General features: G+C 43.3%; 1 protein-coding gene across 6 annotated transcripts in view; it reads left to right on the forward strand.

The window, feature by feature from the left end:
* The first annotated feature begins 19681 nt into the window (after nucleotides 1–19681).
* STAG2 (STAG2 cohesin complex component) overlaps nucleotides 19682–24312 on the forward strand; it is a 155541-nt gene continuing 150910 nt past the window's right edge. For 3 of the 6 annotated variants that reach the window (XM_080652172.1, XM_080652177.1, XM_080652176.1), the window contains exon 1: nucleotides 19682–20027. The gene's annotated coding sequence lies outside the window, so the exon portion shown is untranslated. Of the gene's footprint in view, nucleotides 20028–20523; nucleotides 20599–20890; nucleotides 21025–21153; nucleotides 21275–24312 lie in introns of those variants that run through there. The other 3 variants (XM_080652175.1, XM_080652173.1, XM_080652174.1) reach the window with 3 other exon arrangements.

Below are 24312 nucleotides of genomic sequence, written 5' to 3' on the forward strand. Positions count from 1 at the left end.
AATATGGTCTGGAAAGTGTGTTCTCCAATGGTGTAGAAAATAGCTCCGGGCTTGGTGATGAGAGAACTAGGATGCTGCTCATAGCTCTCACTGGACATTGTGTGATAGTGGGGATGTTCATCTCTTGACTCTTCAGCTTCTCTTCTGAAAAATGAGGGGATTGATCTGGATGCTTTTCTATGTATCTTTCACACAATTCTATGAACTGTAAGGAAGGAACCAATGTTGAATGTGGTGTTCAAGAGAGACCTTATGGAGAACGGGAGGCTTCAAAAAATCCCATGAAGGATTCAGATGCTTGGGAGACAAGCAGTGTTAGGGTAAAACTAAACTGGTTCCTACTGCTAGGTATGTGATTGCTTTTAGCTTACAGTGTACAATAACTAACAACAAGAGTAGGATAATGTATATATTTACCTACTTTCTTGAGAAAGTAATTTTGAAAGATATTTTCAGGTGTTTAGAGAATAACATTAAAATATATTATTATAAAAATATATATTATTATTGAATATTTAACAGCACTAGGTTTATTTATTTAATTATTTGTCAAAAAATATTTTTATTGACTTCAGAGAGGAAGGAAGAGGGAGAGAAAGATAGAAACATCAATGATGAGAGAGAATCATTGATTGGCCCCACATCATTGGGGATCGAGCCCACAACCCAGGCATATCCACTGACTGGGAATCAACTTGTGACCTCCTGGTTCATAGGTCAATGCTCAACCAACTAAGCCACACCTTCCCAGTGACACTAGTTGTTTTTTTTTTTTTAATGTATCAACTCAGTTTAAAAGCAAAATAGAATGACCCATCCATTATAACAACACAAAAAATTTCATGAATCTGGACACGGTCTTTCATTTGATCCGTGGCAAATATGTTTTAACAACTGGCTCTCCAGATCTCCCTGATCTATAGCATTTGCTAATTTTCATGATGTAAATGCTCTCACCATGGCTCCCAATATGAGGTCACTAACTGCACAATGAGCTCTTGTGAGCCAATGCTAACAGGCTCTAGCACACCACCAAAATATATAATGTGTATATAAGGAATGTATTTACCTTTCTTTCTGAACCAGTTGAGTATAAGTTGCTTACATAATGCCCCTTTTACCCTTAGATATTTTAGTGTGTATCTCTTAAGAATGAAGACATCCTCTTAATAACCACAATATAATGATCAAAACCAGGAAATTAACATTAATTCAGTATTATTATATACTAGTAATCTACTAGACCTTGTTCAAATTTTTCCAATTGTCCCAATAGTGTCTATATTTTGGGGATAAAATGCATTTTCTCAGAAGTTCCTATCTCTAGCCCTCTTCCACTTTGCAAATCCCTCTTCATCCTCTCTTCACACCTCTTAATCTTTCCACAAGCAGTCCTAGCATTAATTTCTAGTGTCTAACATTAGAAGTGCTATCAGCATATAACAGTGAACGTGCTACCAATGATAGAGATCAGATGCTGACAGTGGTTCAAGTATTTGAATTTTACTTAATGTCAGTAGTTACTAGAAACAAATACTGCACTTAAATTTAGGGAGTGGTCTTTGTTGTCAATAATGTTAGTGTCCCTCTTACTTTGCTTTATAAGCTTGCATGCATGCCAATAAAAGAGAGTCTTATTGAAGTTTCTGGGCAATGCTAATTTTATTTATTTTTGAGAATATTCATAGGAGTTATTTGAGTCAAACTGATGACATATGCTGGGGAGCAAGATCTCAAGTGCTCCTGGTGGGTAATGCTAATCTTAACCAAATCACTCTGAGTAATGTATAGAAATAACTTTAAAATGTTTATTTTGGGGGGATGTGTTTGTCTATTATTCTGCTAACAATAATGTTTCTCCTTCCAAAAACTATTGCTATTTCTATAAAAACTAGTACCCAGTAACACTGCCACAACAGCAAAAAACAAAAGAATAATGTAATCATTAAATGTGTATGTGCTTAAAATGATAAATGTCTCCTGAACATATTGAAAAATCATGCATCACAATAGGACCTTTAAAAAGTAATCCATAAGTCTGAGTTGATAGGTCTGCCTGTGCCTTGATCAGTCTTTTTTGTTGTTATTAAATGCTGACCACTCAAAAAAATAATGCAAATGTTATCTGTCTACACAAACAAATCATGTGACATGTTTAACTACTTAATACAAATATCTAGGACCAGTGCCAGCATTAAGGTATGAAAGAATTAGCTGCTGATAGGAATGAATTATTTTGGTTAATATTTCTCAAATGATTTAAGCAGAAGACAGAAGGTAGTTTTTTCTTTGAAATTTTCAGAAATTCATACCAAGTTTTTACTTTGCTTCCATGGAGATCTGGCCATTCAGTGAAGGCTGTGACTCTACATGCAAAAGGAAAAAAGGCAGGAAAATCAAGTGGATTATGAAATAAAGACAAAACAAAGATGTTTATGGAAATTATCATCTTATTGCAGGCTACACAGCACATATACTCTAAGCCCTGATTACATTTTCACTGCCAGTGTTTAGTCCAAGCCCCATCACCTCTCAGACTATCCCTTTCCACTCCATCATTCAGAGACATCTTTCTAAAATGTCAAACCAAACATGTCGCTCCCATTGCCTACAGGATACCAAGCTCCTTCCTTTGCATGGCATTCCAAGGGCCCTCTGTGATTGGGCTCCCCCTATGTCTCCAGAATAAACATCTCCAGGTCTCCTTTTCACAGAGCTCTCTGCCCTCCACTTCCTAGGTGTTACCCAAAGGAACTACTTGTAGTTCCAGGAGGAGAGGGGCTCTGGGTTCTGACTTGTCATGCCTTTGTTCATACTCCTCCCTGAGCAAAGCTTTTTATCTTTTGTTTGCCTAATGAATACTATGTTATTTCAACTCTTACCTTCCTTATAAACCCTTTTCTGACTCCTGCCCACATTCACCTTTGTACCCACATTCTGCTTTGTCAATCTTCTATAATTGCACTGATAACATTTGATTGGATTTGTTCGATCCTATCTTCTCTTAATAGGTTGCAAGCTCTTTGAGATCAAGGACCATAAATTATTCATATTTCTATCACCAGCCCCTAGCCTATTCTGTGTCTGGCACACATAAGACACTCAGTTTTTTAAAAATACATTTTTTTATTTCAGAGAGGAAGGGAAAAGGAGAGAGAGATAGAAACATCAATGATGAGAGAGAATCATTGATTGGCTGCCTCCTGCATGTCGCACACTGGGGATTAAGCCCACAATCCAGGCATATGCCCTGACCTGGAATCAAACCGTGACCTCCTGGTTCATAGGTCGATGCTCAACCACTGAACCACGCTGGCTGGGCAAAGGCACTTCATTTTTACTAACCAATGTCACCCAATAAATTCAATAAAAAATAAAATAAAAAAGAAGGCACTCAGTAAATACTGTAGAATGAAGAGCAGTTTTAACTTGAATTATCTAGATAGCCACTGTCCAATACGCCACATGTGGCTATTTACATTTTAATTAATTAAAATTAAAAATTCAGTTCCTCAGTCATGCTAGCCACATTTCAAGTGCTCAGTAGCTACTTGTGGCTAACCAAATTGGACAACACAAATTATAGAAACTCATCATCTCCAAAAAGTTGAATACATAGCGCTGATCTAAATAATTCTTTTTTAAAAATATATTTTATTGATTTTTTATAGAGAGGAATGAAGAGGGATCTATGAAGAGTTAGAAACATCGATGAGAGAGAAACATCGATCAGCTGCCTCCTGCACACCTCCTACTGGGGATGTGCCCGCAACCAAGGCACATGCCCTTGACCGGAATCGAACCTGGGACCTTTCAGTCCACAGGCCGATGCTCTATCCACTGAGCCAAACTGGTTAGGGCTAAATAATTCTTTATTCTCTCATTTTAATTTAATAAACATTGATTTCTATTATATGCTAACATTTGTGCTAGGCATAGTGGTTTAGAAAATGTTAATAAAACATTATTATTATCATTTGCAAGGCATTCAAAATCTGCCAGGGAGAAACCTTGAAAAAAGAGAGATTTTCATATTGGGACATCAGGAAAGATTTATAGAGATTTTCCCATTTAAACTGGGCATTTAAGCCCGGCCAGTATGGCTCAGTGGTTGAGCTTTGACCTATAAACCAGGAGGTCATGGCTTAATTTCCAGTCACTCTCTCTCATCATTGATGTTTCTATCCCTTTCTTCTGCTCCCTTCCTCTCTGAAATCAATACAAGTATATTAAAAACAAAACAAAACTGGGCATTTAAGGATGGAGAGAATTTGAATGGGGCAAAGCTTGGAAAAGGAGAGAAAATAGTGTGAGCAAATGTGCAGAGGTGGGGAAGTACTACGAAATTGGGAAGTAATTTAGTTAGCATAGAATGTATGTTATATGAGCAGGGAGAAGTTGTTTAGTTTATTCATCCATTCCTTTAATCATTGAATAAATTTTTTTGGAGTACCTATCCTGTTTTAGGCTCTATTCTAAGCACGGGGGATACAACAGTGACCTATACAGACATTGCCCCAGCAGAATTCACAGTTATGAGTGGTGAGATTTGGATAAGACTGTAGAAGGTGAAGCATCCATCCTATATAAAAACTGATGTTTGAAATTTTAACCCTGCTATTTTGGCTTCTGTAAACGCTTGCTTGCTTCAATAATAAGGAAAATAAGACTACTCCCATTCCAGAGAGGCCGTGGACTATGCCCCAGACAGAGTTGTCAGTGCTGACACCAGGCCAGGCCTTGAGATATGGTCTCATGGCCCCTTCCCAGCACATAGGCCTTCTTTCCCAGAAGGCCCGGAAGTCTCATTCCAAATTTGGGAGACAAAAGAGCTAGGAAAAGTATAAATAGAAAAGGTTTCCTCCATGTGGGCGGGGGGGCAGAATTTGAAAGGCACATTTTTCTCTGGCCCTGCCCTTAATAAAATGTAACTCCCTTTCTCTAAGCAAGGCTTGGTTTTTTTCCGGTCTTCTGTAACATAATGTTCCCTGACCGAGAAGGCCAAACATGCTGGCCTTTTGGCCTCTGGTGAGTGGACCGGGTTTGGGGCCCAGGGGAGCTGGACAGGCCTCCTGGAGGCGCCACTCTGCTAATTTAGCAGAATTGAACCGGGGGACTCTGGGTGCTCCCGGACCTCAGCCTAGGACCCGGCCGGCATCTGGAGAGAGTGGATGGACACTTCTGGATTTGTCGACAGAAACTGTAAGGTAGGGGCCCCAGTCAGTTAGGCCCACTCCAAGTGAGTGGAAGGGGGAGCTTGATCACCTCCGGGGAAGTCAAGGATTTCCTCAGGCAATTAATCAGGAATCAGGTGGACTGTTTAAACTCTGAGTAATTATCTGGTAGAAGTCAAAAACTCAGACTGTCTGGTGTATAAATGTAAGTGTGAGAGTCTGTGTGAAAGACAGTGCAAACCCTGCTTTAGAGGGAAGACAGTAGAGAACTTTTAATTGCTTTTCCTTGATTTATAATTTTGCTGTGTTAGTTTAAAATTTTGGAATTCTAGGGTTAATTTAAGGGTATAAAATTTGTGAAGGTTGCCAATCCAGAGAAGTTTAAACAAAGGCTTGTTGGGTTAAGATTAGTCATAATTAACTGCTTTGTAGGCTGCCTTTTTCAGCCCTGCTAGCAAACAGAGAATCATGTGGTCCCAAGAACTGCGACCAGCCTGCCCTTCCTGATAGATTTAGAGTGGGTCTCTGGGGGAGGAAGAGAGCCGAAAACTGCTCTGGAGCAGGTGTGAGAAAGGGTAGAGGTGGTGGAATTCACGCTCAGCCTGCTGAGATAGAGAAGCCTAGGCTGGGGGACAGGGGGATGGTTGGAGATATCAGAAGTGGTGAAGGAGGAGGAGGATTTGAGATCTTCTGGGGCCTTAGAGTAAAGAAAGAAAATCTGGGAGGGAGAGCAGCTGTTCCTTAAGTGTAAAAAGCCTGGTTATACAGGATCTCAGACCACTTGCGTTATTTCCCCTGCTAAGGACAGAGTAAATGGTTAATGCAGAAAAGGGGGGGGGGCGTTGGTGGGGAGAGCAGGGAGAGATAGGTTTTTGTTGATTTTGCTGGCTACAACCTGCTCTGCTGACATCCTTGATTTTTGCTTATATGAACTATGCTAGACTCAAGGCTTTCTGTAAAACACAGTGGATCTTCCTCTGCCCCATTTTCTTCTTTTTAACCCTTCCAATACACATCAAGAAAATCTCATTGTCTGAGCCTGGCAGGGCAGGGTTACTGGGTACTTCTTGAGCGGTGGTGGAATATTCAGCAAAGGAACTTCAAGATATAATATCTTTAATGTTACAACTAGTTTAAGTTTTAAAAATCTCTGTCTCTCAAAAAGAAATATTTTTACCTACTCTTAGTTTTATCACAGAAGGTCTAAGTCATAAATTTTAATCTAAGAAATTCTGGCTGTTTACTTTTTAGGAGTCATATAAGGAACACTGAGTAGAAGGTCTGAGGCATGGTTATGCATTTTTAAAGGACATAGAAAAAAGGTTTGAGGCTAATTTAGAAGTGTAAAATTTATAAAGGTTGAGTATGTAATAATAAGAAGAGAAATGTTGAAAGGAAATCAAATAATACAGGCCAGTAAGCAAGGAAGAGTAAATAATTTACATTCTGCCTCCCTAAACAGAGGGTAAATAGTTATGCCAAAGTACTTAGGGAGGGACTGATAAAAGAAATCTAACAGTTACTGTTTGTTCAGGTCAGTATATTTTTCTCCTTATACAATTCCTCCGAAATTTGGCAATACTTAATAAATAAATCATGGCAATACATTTCTTTGCATAAATTCAATAAGACCGGTTTCCAATAGTGGTTTTATTAACCAGAAACTTTGACTGGAGTATCATGTTTTAAAGAGCCCTGCCTGAACTCTGAAGACTTGAAGCCATTAAGAGTGCCACGGAGAAAGCCTGGTATCCTGCTTGGTAGCCCTAAAAATAGCTCGTGCTGGAGCATCAGGCCCATACCCTACCATCACTGGGGGTTGGTCAGAGTACAAGGGGAGCAATAAGGGCACCTCTGCGTCCCTGCGGGACCCCCACACACTCTGAGCTGCGACGAGTAGGAGGGCTGAGATGGGCCTTGAAGCCTAGGGCATGGGCCCGGGTAGAGCCACTACAGGTGAGGACTTCACCTAACTCAGCAGATACTACAGGCAGGCCTGACGGCAGCTGGATGGCTTGGCTTCCTGGCCCTATGGGGCACATTAAGATTCAATCATGAAATTCCGGCAAAGGTAGTCAGTTACCATTCTTGTTATGTTTATGCAAACAATCAGGCCAAATTAAATACAGTAGATAAATTAGTCTTGATTTGGCTCTTTTGATAAACATGGGGGTAATTTTGAGGAGAAAATTCTATTTCAATAGAAGTTATTAAAACTGAAAAGTTTTCTTTCCCTTCCACCAGACTATTTGTTACAGTTTGTCTCCGCCAGGTCACAAGCCCACTTCCTTCTGTGCCCAGGCCTCATTGTCCCTCTGATAGGCAGCAAGGATCTCTTGGCTCTGAGAGAAACCTCTGACCCGCCTTAGCAGGAAGTATCTAGAAGAGCCCACCGACGTCCATTTTCTTTTTTTTAAATTTAATAAATCTTTATTGTTCAGATTATTACAATTGTTTCTCTTTTTTCCCCCCATAGCTCCCCTCCACCAGGTTCCCACCCCTCCCTCTGCCCTTACCTCCCCCCCACCACTGTCCTCATCCATAGGTGTACGTTTTTTGTCCAGTCTCGTCCCGCACCTCCCGCACCCCTTTCCCCCTGAGAATTGTCAGTCCACTCCCTTTCTATGCCTCTGATTCTATTATATTCACCAGTTTATTCTGTTCCTCAGATTTTTTATTCACTTGATTTTTAGATTCACTTGTTGATAGACATGTATTTGTTGTTCATAATTTTTATCTTTACCTTTTTCTTCTTCTTCCTCTTCTTAAAGAGTACCTTTCAGCATTTCATATAATACTGGTTTGGTGGTGATGAACTCCTTTAGCTTTCTCTTATCTGTGAAGCTCTTTATCTGCCCTTCAATTCTGAATGATAGCTTTGCTGGGTAGAGTAATCTTGGTTGTAGCTTCTTGCTATTCATCACTTTGAATATTTCTTGCCACTCCCTTCTGGCCTGCATAGTTTCTGTTGAGAAATCAGCTGACAGTCGTATGGGTGCGCCCTTGTAGGTAACTAACTGTTTTTCTCTTGCTGCTTTTAATATTCTCTCTCTGTCTTTTGCCCTTGGCATTTTAATTATGATGTGTCTTGGTGTGGTCCTCTTTGGATTCCTTTTGTTTGGGGTTCTGTGCAGTTCCTGGACTTGTAAGTCTATTTCTTTCACCAGGTGGGGAAGTTTTTGGTCATTATTTCTTCAAATGGGTTTTCAGTATCTTGCTCTCTCTCTTCTTCAGGCACCCCCATAATTCGGATGTTGGTACACTTGAAGTTGTCCCAGAGGCTCCTTACACTATCTGCAAGTTTTTGGATTCTTTTTTCTTTTTTCTTTTCTGGCTGAGTGTTTTTTGTTTCTTTGTATTTCAACTCTTTGACTTGATTCTTGCGGTACTCTAGTCTGCTGCTAGGTCTCTGTATAATATTTTTTATTTCAGTCAGTGTATGTTTAATTTCTAGTTGGTCCTTTTTCATATCCTTGAGGGTCTCGCTAAATTTATTGGCCTTTTCTAGGAAATTCTTGAAAAACCTTATAACCGTAGTTTTAACTCTATATCCAGTCGTTTGTTTTCCTCCATTTCTTTAATTTGTGATCTGTTTCTTTGTCTCTGCATTTTCGCTGCTTCCCTGAGTTGGTAGAGTAGCTTTGTGTGGTAGGTGTCCTGTATGGCCCAGTGGCTCAGCCTCCCCAGTTACCGGAGGTGGACACTCTTGGTGTACCCCTTTGTGGGCTGTGTGCTCAGCCTTGTTGTACTTAAGCCTTGATTGTTGTTGGTATCACTGGGAGGAATTGACCTGCAGGCCACTTGGCTGTGAGGATCAGTTGTATCTACACTGGGAGAACTGTGCTGGAGACAGCCTTATGAGACAAGATTTGCAAAATTGCAAAAGCCTCTGTGCTTAGCTTGGATGGGGCGGAGTTTCAGGGCGGAGAAGACAGCCTTGGCTTCCCGTCAGCCCTGCCCTATAGGCCCCTGAATCTCAGTATCCCTCGGTAATCGCTGCAAACACCTCTGAGAGAAAGCTGCCCTCGAGTTTCGCCCACTGCCAGACAGTCCAGTTTCTCCCCCGATGAATCTGGATTCCCAGATTCTCGCCTGGAACTGGAGTTCAGCGCAGTCAGGAGCTTCAGTCTCCCTCCTGCTTGAGAAAGTCAGCCGCGCACTCAGCCTCCCGTGCATTCAGCAGTCAGTCTTCTCCGTGTGCACGCGCCTCTGGACCTCTGCCTTCTGCAGCCTCCGAGTCTCAGTGTGCTTTCTCTTTTTCTGACAGTCTAGTTTCCCCCCCCCGAATGAGTCTGGTTTCCCAGCATCTCACCCGGGACTGGAGTTCAGTGCAGTCGGGAGCTTCCTTCTCCCTCCCGCTTTAGAAAGCCAGCCGTGCTCTCAGCCGCCCGTGCACACAGCCACCCGTCCTCTCCGTGTGCGACTCTCCGTACCTCAGCCTTTTATAGCCCTCTGAGTCTCAATGTGGTTTCCTCTTCTTGTTGTAGAATTTCCACTCAGCCAGCTTTCCTGTGGTTCTGGATGGTGTCCGTTTTGTCTTTTAGTTGTAGTTTTGATATTGTTATGCGAGGCAGCAGTTTAGGTGTTTACCTATGCTGCCATCTTGGTTTCTCCTCCTCACTACTTTTCCCGGCATCCATTTTCCCTAAAAGAATTCAGAGCCAGGATCCTTGAGGTAATATATTAGGCAGTTAGACAGATATAAGCAGAGCAAGGACGATGGGCCAACTAGCACTACCAGATGTAATTAATTCTTTCCATCTCTACCTATGTGAGGCAAGGGGACTCCCCAGAAGCAAGAGGGAATGAGGCTGCAGATGAAGCAGCCTGGGAGGCTGCCCTAAAACCAGTGGGGTCGCTACAGATTCTAGTGACTCTTCCAAACCCTGACCTACCCATCTCACCAGCTTACATGGAAACCCAATCTAGAAAAGCTGAAATCCATAACCAATCTTTACTCAAGTTCTTACAGGCTTTACAGTCCACCCAGAAAGCAGTCCAGAAGCATGTCCAAGGTACTCTGCCTATACCAACTTCTGATCCAGTCCATCCTTCCACCCTGGTGACTCTGTTTGGGTAAATTAATTTGCCACACAAGGACTGACTCCTACCTGGAAAGGACCACCCCCACAGCAGTCAAGGTCGACGGGATCCTGACGTGGCTTCATCACATCTGGCTTAAGACAGCCCAGGCAAAATAAGGAGTCCAGGACTCTTCAGACCCTCTAAAGATTAGTCCTGGCCCTCATTCAAGGCCCTTATTTTATAAACAGGCCCACTGACTTTATTCAGCAGAGAATTAATTCTATCAAGCTTATAGTCCTCATGGGTCAATATAACTCCCTCGCCAACAATGACCCAAAGAGTCAATGATTTGACTCATGTACATAAAACCAGTGGGGAATGAAGAATCCATCTTGTATAAAAACTGCTGTTTGAAATTTTAACCCTGCTATTTTGGCTTCTGTAAATGCTTGCTTGCTTCAATAATAAGGAAAATAAGACTACCCCCATTCCAGAGAGGCCGTGGATTATGCCCCAGACAGAGTTGTCAGTGCTGACACCAGGCCAGGCCTTGAGATATAGTCTCACGGTCCCTTCCCAGCACATAGGCCTTCTTTCCCAGAAGGCCCGGAAGTCTCATTCCAAATTTGGGAGACAAAAGAGCTAGGAAAAGTATAAATAGAAAAGGTTTCCTCCATGTGGGCGGGGGGGCAGAATTTGAAAGACACATTTTTCTCTGGCCCTGCCCTTAATAAAATGTAACTCCCTTTCTCTAAGCATGGCTTGTTTTTTTTTCAGTTTTCTGTAACAAAGGCACTGAAAGCTACCCTACAGAGTTTGTACTTTGTCCCTCAGGCCCTCACACTCAATGTGTGGACTTTAGAATAACAGCAATGTAGGCTAGGCATGACCTGGGAGTTTGTTAGAAATGCAGAATCTCAGGTCCCACCCTAAACTCAGACTTACTGAATCAGAATTTGCATTTTAGCAAGATCCCTAAGTCAGCCTTAAGCACAGTCAAGTTTGAGGAGAATTGTTTTTGGTCAACGATTTTCAACTGGTGTGCCACAAGAATTTTAAAAACATGCAATACCTGACTATTTAGTCAGGGGCACTGACCTCTTGTCCCTTAGATTGGCAAATATAAAAATGACAACAACAGCCAACACAACAATAGCTATCCAGTGTGAATGGTCAAAATTATACTTATGTTTTTGTCAGATCAGCAAGAAATATATTTTTTGGTATGCCGCAGAATTTTAGTAATTAGTTTATGTGTGCTATAAGATGAAAAAGGTTGAAAATAGCTGCAGTAGGCCACCTGAGCCAATTAAATAGTACGTAAGTGAGTTAAGAGTCAGTAAGGAAGTAGGAAAGTGACAAGTAAGTAAGCATAAGTAAAGAAGGTAGTATTCTAATCGGTATTGGGTTGAATGCAAAAGAAACTGCTCATAGGACTATTACTGTAGTTCAGATATACACTGAGTGGCCAGATTATGATCTCTGAACGCATAAAAATCTGGCCACTCAATGTGTGTGTGTGTGTGTGTGTGTGTGTGTGTGTGTGTGTGTGTGTGTATATCCTATCTAATAAAAGAGTAATATGCAAATTGACCATACCTCTGCTACACCAACAAGCCACGCCCACCAGCCACGCCCACCAGCCAATCAGGAGGGAATATGCAAATAAACCCAACCAAGATGGCTGCAGCCACAGAGAGCAGGAGGGAGGCTTGGGTTTCCCTGGCAATGGAGGAAGCCAAGATTTCTGCCTGCCCTTGCTGGCCTAGGCCTCCACTCAATGCTACAAAGTTTCAATTATAGAAGATAAATAAAGCCCAACAGAAATAGCGGCAGCCACGGAGCTGGGGAGAGCAGGAGGCTAGGGTTGCCCGTGGCTATGGAGGAAGCCAAGCTTTCCGCACACCCTGGCCTGCTTTGGCCTCCGCTTAAGGCTACAAAGTTTCAATTATAGAAGATACATAAATCCCAACAGAAATGGCTGCCACCACAGAGCGAGCAGAAGGCTTGGCTCCGCTCCAGGCTACAAAGTTTCAATTGTAGAAGATAAATAAGTCTCAGATCCCAGGGCCTCTACTTGGGTTGCTGGGGGGCGTGGCCGGCCTGCAAACCACCACAGGCCCCTCACCCAGGCTGCCCCACACCCCAAGGGAACACCCACCCTGATCCGGGACACCCTTCAGGGCAAACCAGCCGGCCCCCACCCATGCACCAGGCCTCTATCCTATCTAATAAAAGAGTAATATGCAGATTGACCATCACTCCAACACACAAGATGGCTGCCCCCATGTGATCAAAGATCCTGCCCCCATGTGGACACAAGATGGCCACCACAAGATGGCCAGCAGGAAAGGGCAGTTGGGAGGGACCAGGCCTGCAAGGGAGGGCAGTTGTGGGTGATCAGGCCAGCAGGGGAGGGCAGTTGTGAGGGAGCAGGCCTGCAAGGGAGGGCAGTTGGGGGGGACCACGCCTGCAAGGGAAAACAGTTGGGGGGTACCAGGCCTGCAGGGGAGGGCAGTTAGGGGCAAACAGGCTGGCAGGGGCAGTTAGGCATCAATCAGGCTGGCAGGGAAGTGGTTAGGGCAGCCTTGGGCAAACTACGGCCTGCGGGCCGGATCCGGCTGTTCTATCCGGTTCTCTTGCTCTCCCTCTGCTCCTTTACTTTGAATTTATATTAGTTCACACGAACACTCCATCCATGCTTTTGTTCCGGCCCTCCGGTCCAGTTTAAGAACCCATTGTGGCCCTTGAGTCAAAAAGTTTGCCCACCCCTGGGTTAGGGGGTTATCAGCCTGGCAGGCAGGCGAGCAGTGGGGAGCAAGCAGTCCTGGATTGTGAGAGGGATGTCGGAATGCACGTTTAGGCCCGATCCCACTGGGATCGGGGCTAAACAGGCAGTTGGACATCCCTCGAGGGGTCCCAGATTGGAGAGGGTGCAGGCTGGGCTGAGGGACACACACCACCACCCCCCCACCCCCCACCCCCATTCACAAATTTCATGCACCTGGCCTCTAGTCAGTAAATAAAGATATACTTGTTTTTATTGTTTTGTTTTGTTAATCCTCACCTGAGGATATTTTTTCCCATTGCTTTTCAGAGAGAGGGGAAAGAAGGGAGGGAGGGGGAGAGAGAATGAGAGAAACATCCATGATGTGAGAGAGACACATCAACTAGGTGTCTCTGGCACCTACCCTGATGGGGGGCACAGAACAAACCCACAACCCAGGTATGTGCCAACGCTCTAACCACTGAACCAAACCAGCCAGGGCAAAGATATACTTGTTTTAATGTTGGGCATAGAACTCCATTGTATGAATGTACCATAATTTCTTTAACCAGTCCCCTGATGATGCCTTTTCTATTGTTTCTCTTTATTACAAAACTATTATGAAAATCTTTATATATCTTTGTGTAACTTGCACGAGCATATCTGTATGATAGAAATGAAAATGCTGGGTTAATTTTACATGTTGAGATTTATTTTTAACAATTTACACTCCCACTAATGGTATATGAGAATCCTTAGTTCTTTTTTTTATAAATATATTTTACATTTCAGAGAGGAAGGGAGAGATATAGAAACATCAATGATGAGAGAGAATCATTGATTGGCTGCCTCCTGCACGCCCCCCACTGGGGATTGAGCCTGCAACCCTGGCACATAACCTAGACTGGAATCGAACCCGGGACTCTTTAGTCCACAGGCTGACACTCTATCCACTAAGCCAAACCGGCCAGGGTGAGAATCCTTAGTTCTTTATCAACATTGAGTATTATTAAAATTTTAAACTTCTGCCAACCTTGTAGAGTGGAATTTAATTTGCATGTCTTAGTGAATGAAGTTGAGCACTGTTTTATATATTTATTAGCCATCTGCATTTCTTGTCCAATGTTAGCTGATTACATCATTTGTCCGTTTTTTTTTTTAAATAAATCTTTATTGTTCAGATTATTACAGGTGTTCCTCTTTTTTTCCCCCATAGCTCCCCTCCACCTGATTCCTCACCCCACCCCATGCCCTTACCACCCCCCCACCACTGTCTTCATTCATAGGTGTAAGATTTTTGTCCAATCTCTTCCCGCACCCCTCACACCCCCTTCCCCCTGAGAATTGTCAGTCCACTCCCTTTCCATGTCCCTGATTCTATTATATTCACCAGTCCATTCTGTTCTTCAGATTTTTTATTCACTTGATTTTTAGATTCACTTGTTGGTAGGTATGTATTTGATGTCATTTTGTTGTTCATAATTTTTATCTTTACCTTTTTCTTCTTCCTCCTCTTCTTAAAGAATACCCTTCAGCATTTCATGTAATCCTGGTTTGGTGGTGATGAACTCCTTTAGCTTTTTCTTGTCTGTGAAGCTCTTTATCTGACCTTCAACTCTGAATGATAGCTTTGCTGGGTAGAGTAATCTTGGTTGTAGGTTCTTGCTGTTCATCACTTTGAATATTTCTTGCCACTCCCTTCTGGCCTGCATAGTTTCTGCCGAGAAATCAGCTGACAGACGTATGGGTGCTCCCTTGTAGGTAACTAACCGTTTTTCTCTTGCTGCTTTCAAGATTCTCTCTTTGTCTTTTGCCCTTGGCATTTTAATTATGATGTGTCTTGGTGTGGTCCTCTTTGGATTCCTTTTGTTTGGGGTTCTGTGCAGTTCCTGGACTTGTAAGTCTATTTCTTTCACCAGGTGGGGAAAATTTTCTGTCATTTCTTCTAATAGGTTTTCAATATTTTGCTCTCTCTCATCTTCTGGCACCCCAAAAATGCGGATGTTGGTCCGCTTAAAGTTGTCCCAGAGGCTCCTTACACTATCTTCATATTTTTGTATTTTTTCTTTTTGTTTTTCTGGTTGGGTGTTTTTTGTTTCCTCATATTTCAGATCTTTGGTTTGATTCTTGGGGTACGGTGATCTACAGTTGAGTTTCTGTATATTCTTTATTTCAGACAGTGTATGCTTAATTTCTGACTGGTCCTTTTCCATTTTTTTTGGCATTCTCATTAAGATCCTTAAAGGTCTCACTAAGTTCCTCAGCGGTTTTTAGAAGATTCTTGAGTAACCTTATAAATGTGGTTCTGAACTCTATGTCGTCCAGTAGTTTGCTTTCCTCCATTACTTTCATTCGTGACATGTTTCTTTGTCTCCGCATTTTGCTGCTTCCCTGTGTTGATGGAGTGGCTTTGTGTAGTAGGTGACCTATAGGGGCCAGTAGCTCAGCCTCCCCAATCACCTGAGGTGGACGCCTTTGGTACATCCCTTTGTGGGCTGAGTGCAAAGTCTTGGTGTAGTTAAACCTTGATTGCTGTTGGTACACTGGGAGGAATTGACCTCCAGGCCAATTGGCTGTGAGGACCTGCTGTGTCTATAACAGAAGAACTGCTGTGCTGGAGACACGCTTATGGTGCAGGACTTGTTTCAGTGGGGCTTTGGTGCTCACTGAGTCTGCCTCTTGAGTGTGTCACTTATGGATGTGAGGAGTTGAAATCTGGTGTCTCACACTGACCACTAGGTACACTGGCTTCTGGATCTCCAATGGGGTGCAGTTCAGCTACTGTCTGAGGCTACCCAGCAGGCGCTACAGCGAGAACTACAGTTTTCTCCTCTTTGCTTGGGGTTTGGAGGTTTTGGAGCTGTCTGACCAGGGCTGCAAGTTTGCTAGGTTAAGCTGCGCTAGGGCAGGCCATTCATATGCTAAAGCCACTGCTTGGAGCTTGGGTTGGTTTGTAGATTGTGTGGGACGGGGTCTCAGGGTATCACTAGGCTAGGGCGTGGCAAACAGTGATGGCTGCCAGTTAGCCGGCTCTGCGTCTCCTACCGTGTCCCCGCGTCCCAGGCCCCAGCACAGTAAACAATTATTCCTGCGAGCAGCCCTGCAAGCAAGCCACCCTCACTTTCCGATCCCCTGGCAGACAGTCCAGCTTCTCCCCGTAGGAGTTTGGTTCCCCGCGTCTCCCCAGAAACTGGAGTTCGGAGTAATCAGGAGCTTGTCTCCCTTCGGGTTGAAAAAAGCAGCACTCCCAGTCGCCCGTGGCCAGCCTGATTCGTGCGCCTCCGTACCTCAGCTTTTCAGCGCTTGTGCATCCCTCAATGCTGTTTGCTCTTTCCTTCTAGTTGTAGAACTTCCACTCAGCCAGCTTTCCCGTGGTTCTGGGTGATAGATGTTTTCTCTTTTAGTTGTAGTTTTGAAATTGTTGTGCGAGGCAGCACTTTAGGTGTTTACCTACGCCGCCATCTTGGATCCTCTCCGTTTTTCTATTAGAGTATTTTTATCTTATTGATTTGTGACAGTTCTTCACATATGAAGGAAATTAGCCTTTTTCATTCATGTAACAAATATTTTCTCACAGCTTATAGTTTATCTTTTGACTTTGTTTATGGTATTTTGATATAAAATTTCTGTGAACTCAAATGTATCCATGTTTAGGCTTCTGGATTTTATGTCATGTTAAGAATGGTGTCAGAAAATACAAAATATATATGTATGCTGTGTAGAGTAGAAGACTATCTGGAAAACCTAATTTATAATCAGAAGCTTGCTCTATTTGTATGGACTCAGAGCAAAGAGAATTGTGGGATACTTTTTTCAGACTATGGTAAGGCTGGGGATTATCTCTGCTACACTAGTGACCAGAATATTTTTGCATTAAATAGTGTCTTGCCCCTTACACAGTATCAAATGTTCTAACTATTCAACTTTCCTCTTTCAGTATTTACTAGGCACCAAAAGCTTCTGCCATGCAATATCATTTCATGAAGGACATGCTACAGATAATTAAGATTATAACTTATTTTATATCAGTTACATATTTCATTTGATGGCATTTTCTCACTTTGTCCTCAAATTATTAGGGTGCACTCTGGTCTTTCAATACCCTATGAAATAAATTCAACTTCTTAGGATAAGACTGGAGCATATATCAGTGTGATCTGCACATATTAAAGGCTCAATAAATATATATATTTTTAAATATTTTTATTGATTTCAGAGAGGAAAGGAGAGAGAGAGAGAGATAGAAACATCCATGATGAAAGAGAATCACAGATCGGCTGCGTCCTGCAGGGCCCCTACTGGGGATCAAGCCCGCAACCTTGGGCATGTGCCCTTGACCGGGAATCGAACCCAGGACCCTTCAGTCTGCAGGCCGACGCTCTATCCACTGAGCCAATCCGGCCAGGGCTCAATAAATATTTTTTGAATGAGTTCTAGGGAAAAAAGAGGGACAACTGTGAAACATTCTTTAATATGAGAATAAATCTGCTATACAATTTTTCTGATGTTATACCAATTAGTTATTATTGTTCTTCAGTGGTATTTTTTGCAAAATGAAAGTTTACTAACCAGAGGAACTTGTCCATTTTGTTCAAAGTATAAAGTTGTTTGAAGTCTCAGCTGCTACATAAGCAACCAAGAATGTAAATTTATAAAATAGATGAAAAACTGCACCATGTACTATAAATATGATGTTTAGAGCAGAAAATCAGTTTTCAGCTATTACTAAAACAGGAAATCATTTAATATCAATTTATATTAAATTGGCACAATTGAACTAAATTAATGTAAAATGATTTGGTACAGAGCCCAATTTTTCTATTACTTTAAGTGGAATTTTACATTAACTTATATAACTGTAAATTTTCCACTACTCTCTATTCAATGTTCTAGCTGCACCATTCTGTAACTTGAATCTATTAAAAACTGTATAACATCCTACCAAAGATGGTCTATAAAAGAAATTGAAATTTATTTTGCATTTATTTGGGCAGTATTGCACTGCCCAAAGCTTTAGAGTTAAGTAAAAATGTCTCTGATTTTATTTATTGTTATTGATATTTAGATGTTTCTGTTTAACTTTTATTGTTCAGTTGATTAAATATACCATAACTCTTCAAAGTTGCAGGGAAAAATACAGTAAGCACACAGGATGGGAGAGAAACTAAGACACTGATGTGGAAGGAATATAATTTGAGGACTGAAAATAATCATTATATTGCACTAGGAATGCTTTAGACGTACTATTGGGTGAAATATGCAGGATTTACACGAGGCTTGCATTATTTCTCATTTGGAAAAGTTGTCTTGTTAATAAATACATTTATTCCTTTTCTTTTAATTGAAAAGTAATTTAATATTAAAGAAATATTTAACCAAAAATTTAAAAAAAGAAACGAAAAACTAACTAAACAACGACTGTATGAATCTGGGAACTTCTATAACAGCAATGGAGACACTGTAATAGGGTCACTTCTTCCTGTCCTAGGTAAAGCGCTTCGGAGGGGGCAGGCCCTCCCTAGAGTTCATCTCCCCCAAGCAGAGAGCTCTTGGCAGTCAAAGGACCAAGAAACTGGATTGAAACAAATAAATACATACAAAGGGTGAAAAGGACCTGAGTTAACAGGGGTCAAGGAGCGGAAGGGGTCTTTTCACACTTCAAACATCTTGGGGGAGGGGGGAGGAGGCAGGATAGGAAGGAACGAAAATTAAGTCGCGAGGCCACCCCCGCCCACATTTACAGGAAGACACTGGACAAGCGGGGGAGGTGGGGAAGACCTTGTAGATCCCTCTTGATTTCTTTTACCCAAATTTCACTTTCCCTACATTTTGCTCTGTCCCATCCCCCCACCCACCGCCCCAAAAGTCTAGAATAAATTGGTCGGGCGCCCGGCCTACCCTAGTAGCCCAGTTCCCTGGTATTCCAAACCCGGGAGAGAAAGACCACGTTTTCTGGTAGACGGGAATAGTAAGTTGTAAAGAAAAAAAAAAATTTCCCCCAGTGCTAGGTCTTCCTGGCAAAGAATTAGCTCGTTTTCTTTCCACACCTGAAACAAAAAGCACACAAAACAAAAACTCAAAAAGCAAAACCCCTAAATCACTTAGGCTTAGGTGCCAGAGTTAGGCAAGTTGAGTTCTTTCGGTGGGAAGGAATTGGGGTCGCGGTGAAGACAGGGTTCGGAAACTAGGGCCATGGCCCCTCGCTGGGGCGTGTCAGAGGAGGGGTCGTCGCAGGGTGATGCCCGACAGAGCTACTACCTCGGGCTGCGCGGGGGGGGGGGGGGGGGGGGGCGCAAAGGGACCCGGGGGACGAGTCCCCAGCTAGCCCGCTTTCGGATTTCCCACGGCCCAAGGCTCCGCCGGACATTCCGATCGCTGTCCCGTCGACCCTCCCAATAAAGAAATAGGAAATGCGGCCCCATCGGGTCCGCGGCGGAAGCGCTGCCAAACGAATGAGTAAGTCAGGCGCGGGCACGGCACCTTGTTTACCCCACTCGGCGGCGCGCCCCTGCGGGGGCCTCCTTTGGAGGCGGTTTCGAGACGCTGCACCCGAGGCAGGTGGCCGCGATTGGCTGGCGACAGGGAGGAGGACGAGAGGTGGGCGGGCCGGAGCCCGGCCCTGCAGTGCCGGCGCGCTGCCGCTAGATGCCACTCCCTCCCAACGGGAGCCGCGCGCGGGTTCCTGGCCGACAGATGGCGCCTGCGCGTTCCATTCGCCTCCAAGTCGCCGAAGAGCGAACACCCCAAACAATCCCGAAGCGCCACCAAAAAAAAAAAAAAAAAAAAAAAAAAAAAAAAAAAAAGAAAAAAAAAAAAAGAGAAAGAAAAAAAAAAAAAAGAAAAAAAACCCCGCCGGATCCGACCGCCACTTTCAAAACCCCCCACCGTTCTAGAACCGCGGGAGCTTCCGTCCCTGAGTAGAATTCGAGGGTGTAAAGAAGAGGAAGGGGAAAATATCTTGTACCAGCCCAGGGGTGAAGAAGCCCCAGGCCTGAGAAAGAAAGAAGGAGTGGGGGAGGCGAACAGTCTCGTTGCTGCCTCTGTGTACGCTGAGGGGGGAGGTAAGTTATAAAATGGCGGAGGCGAAGCTTCTAGAAGTTTGGAGGGGCACCCGGAGGGCGCGGGGCCCACCGTGAGGTGTGTATGGTTGAAATAGGTCGCGGGGGAGGAGTTGGGAGGGAAAGCGATTGGGCGCCCCGTTGCCATTTAATTTCTCCTCTTCTTCCTTGGCCCCCAGCGGGGTCCGTCGTGGAGTGGCTGGCCAAGTCCAGGCCGCGGGGACTCCTGTTCGGCCCCGCGTAACCTCCAGCCCTTCTTTCTCCCTTGTTCCCCTCCAAGTCCCTACCTCCACACTACCAAGGAACTTCCAGCCTCCTTCCTCCCTACCTCCTACTCCTAGAGTGGCTTTCTACCGCAGGACTCTTCTTTTCGACTACCCTCGCTGAAGATTTTCTCTTCCTTCCCTCGCCCCACTCTCCCTCGGGGCCTCTACGGAGACCCCCCCCCCAATGGGTGGCCCAAAATGGAGAACGTGGAGCAGCGCAAGATGGAGGCTCCGTTTCTCTGTGTAGCATTAGATTTAGGTGCCTTTTCTCCGGCAGGCTCTTAAGGCTGAGAGAGCCAAAACTGGAGGTGGGGTGGGGTGGGGTGCGAGCCTAGTCGGGGAGGCTAGCCGGGGAGGCTGCGAGTGGGTGGGGTAGAGCGCGGTATCCTGGTGAGGGGAAGGAAGAGAGCAAAATGGTGGTGCTGGGAACCTGGGGGGAGGGGAGGAGAGGAGGCTCAGTTGTGTATATTTGGGCCTCGGACCGAGGGAGGCGAGGGAAAATCTACTCTGATCACACCCCTCCCTCGTGCCCCCTCCCTTCTCCCTTCCCCTCCTTCCTTTCCTCCCTCCCTCTTCTCCCTCCCTCTCTTCCTCCCTTCCTAGAGAGGGAACAACATTCATGTGACGGGCCCCTCGGCTTCTCCCCCGCCCCATCATCTCCAGCGCGTGGTGGGGAAACTGCTGGGGAAAGCGATTGGCATCGATCTCTCCATCCCTTCCGAGGCCCGACTTCGGTCAGTTTTCTTCGGGCAACAATTTTATAAATAGGTTGGGGTCTGGCGGCGTTGGCCCCCTCGTGCAGTCCTTGCCCCGAAGGGGGCCCTGCCTGGCTGGCATGGGAGGAGGGGGGAAGGGCGGGAGTGGAAGGCTGTTTGTTGGGGGGTTTTGGCGCCACTTTTGTTTTAGTTTTAGTGCTGCTTTTCGTTCCCACCCCCACCCGCGCTGTCTTTCTCAAGACACGAACAGAGCTGATCCTTGCCCCAGGTAGGCAGCTTCTGCTTTTTCCCTCCACACTTTTATTCTGGCTAGGGGTTGACTTTCTTTTTCCTTCTTTCCCGTACCCGGTGATCTGTGGACGGCGATTTTAGGGACGAAAAGGGTCGGATGGGCCATGGGAGAGAGAAGGTGTGGGAAACAGCATCAAGTAGTTCCGCAAAAACTTTGAGCCCCGTTCCCATTTTCTTCTGGCCTATATTCGTAAACGTATTGTTGATTTCTGCCCTTATGTTTTTTTTTGTGTCGCGAGAATGTCTTGTTTTGCCTTTAGTTTTTTTCTCTTCTCAGTAAGCTGGTGTACTTTCGACATTTAGTTTTCCCTCCCCCTTGGTGTATATGTCATTTTATTTTTAATCCCGGACTGTAATGGGTTTTATCGTGTGTGTTTTTTCGTGCTGCAGTGTTCAGCTTTAATTTTTAATATTGCATTAGTTTCATCCGGTTTGTGACTTTCTCCGTGGCCTAGAAATGTTTTATGTTGTTGCCTACCCCCCCTTCCTTTCTCTTAGATGTAGTTTTTTGAGGGTCATGGTGTTTGATTAAATGGTTATTTACAGTTTACATGATATATCTATTAGAAACTTTTGATCTGTAGGATTAGGTTAAAGTAAACGAAAAGCTTGCCGGTTTGAAATGGTTCCTTAAAATGCGCGGGCCGCCCCCCCCACCCCCCCGCTCCCGTGTAGCCTCATCTTCCCCCTCATATTGGAGTGTAAATTCCATACCCCTTTTCTCCCACGGACCGCCGTATTTCACAGCAGCCACACCCTGTATTTGTCTCTGTGGATTGGACTCATTATCAGCTTAATTTAGTGACTCTTAAACCACCATGATGGGACTTGCTTAAGCACAAGCTTCTTTTCCTGTTTAGTCCTAGTGGTTAGTGTCGAAAGAGGAATAATCGAGGTTTCTTGATGAAACCTGGTGCAGTCGAACCTCTGCCTTTTTTTCTGTTGTCTTTTTTTCCTACTCCGGGCTGTTGGCGGTGTCAGCACCGCTGCTGGGGGCGGGGGTGGAGGGGAGAAAGAGTCGGGTTACCGAAGTGCGTCATTCCTGGCTCTAGCTGGGCCTGCTCGGGAGCTGCTGGTGTTTGTTACTGTCCTCGCAGCACTTTCCTGCCAACCTTCTCTCTCTGCGTATTGGTTAGGAGCAAAAGCAGGAGGCGGTCTCCTAATTCTATCTGTAGCCTAGCGCGTTTCGTTTAAGGGTATATGTGAACTTATTTAAAAAAAAATAACAACCCAGTCCTGGAAAGTGGATACATTTCTGTTTGATGACATACAATTCAGGTAGTTTAGACTTGCTTTCATATATTTCCCAATGAACGGTGGTGTTAATTTTGAACATTTTCAACTAATGTTAAAATGCCTGGTTTTCTTTCTGCATTGATATCTATCTATAATTAGGGATCAGAAGGGCCAGTTAAGGCATAAGTGTTCAGCGGTTTTTCAAGTGGTTGAATTGTAATTTTATGACATTATGTTAAATAGCCTGTTTTTTTCTTTTCATCTTGAGCCAACGTGCTATATGAATGCAAGCTGATTGCACACGCACGTTTAAGTTCATTTTCATCAGATGTTCCTATTTATCCCATTAGATAAAATTTTAAATATGTCCTTTGGATCTTATGGACGACATTAAAATTATTAAAGATGGCTATTTCTTTGTTTTTTAACGGAATTCTTTTAAATTTACCACCTAACAAGGAATTGTGTAGGGTGGCTTTACAGTTACTCTGTTAAATTTTTGTCTTCTTGCTGTACTCTGTACTTACTGAGCACAGTGTCTTCCTTTTAATTATTTTCTAAAGATAAAAATTGGGGGAGGAAGCAGTGGAAGGTAACAGATCAAACAAAAGTGGCCTTGAGCTGATTGTAGCTGGATGGGTGAGTACAGGAGAGCTCATTGTACTGTTCTCTCTAGCTTTGTGTGTACTTAAATTTCCATAATTAAGCAAGTTTAAAGAAAAATTTTCAAATTGTCTTGCAATTTTGGGGTAACGGCTTAAATTTATATTTACATATCAAATTATTTGCATAGAAAACTTGGCCTTGTGTATAAGTAATTATACAATGCCTAATATGCCAACTTTCAAAAATATATTTAAATTGAACCAGTATAGAATGAGCAACATAAACTCTTATAAATTGGTTGAACTTGAAATGTTTGTAACTTAGTTGAGAATGTGCTCTACTTTTGTTTTCTCAATCCTCTGAAAATAGGAAAATTCCATTAGAAAATGTAAATTTTGCTTGGTGCCTATTTCATTAAGTTGGAGTTACAAGTGAGTCAGTATGAAAGGATTTACTATTAATAGGAGGGGCTTTGGCAGTTGGAATTAGTGACAGTAGAAGGGGTTCCGGTGCCCTAGGGAGCATTCCTGGTAGGAAGATCCATAGCCATCGAATTCAGTTTCAGTATTTGGTGTTTAATGAGTGGGTAGAGAAAAGGATTGGAAAATAAATGTACTTATTAGCCATTCTTTCCCACAGTGAAATAACTATAGCATTCTATGGTATCAGAAATTGGCAATGGGTGTGGGGTATATCCTTTTTAAAAAAAAAACTGATATGAAAATGTATACATATAAAGTGTGTTATACCCCCTTCCCCAAGGATCTGGTGCTATAAATAAAGTTGATATATGTAAAGTATTGTAATGTTTTCTATTACAAAAATTCTGACCATTACCCATCAACTGTAAAATAAAAGTGCAATGCAGTTAAAACTCTGTCTCAATTAGTCTATCTGAATTACTTCTAAATTCTTTGAAGGCAAGTGCCTTATTTTCTGCAATTTTGTGGTGTTCAGTGTCAGTGACTCCTCCCCCCACGAGATGTATTTTTGAACATATGTCAAAGTTCTACAGGGAATCCAAAATAATGGATATTTAATTTTATGTTTGGTAAGGTGTGTTTCCTAATCCTTATGAAAACAATTCTACCCTTTTCTGGGCACAGACATTTTATAACTGTTAATATTAATCTGTTTGTATATTTCATATTCAACATTTTAGCTTTAGAAGGA

Source organism: Plecotus auritus (genome assembly GCF_963455305.1).
Source record: "Plecotus auritus genome assembly, chromosome: X".
NCBI lineage: Eukaryota > Metazoa > Chordata > Mammalia > Chiroptera > Vespertilionidae > Plecotus > Plecotus auritus.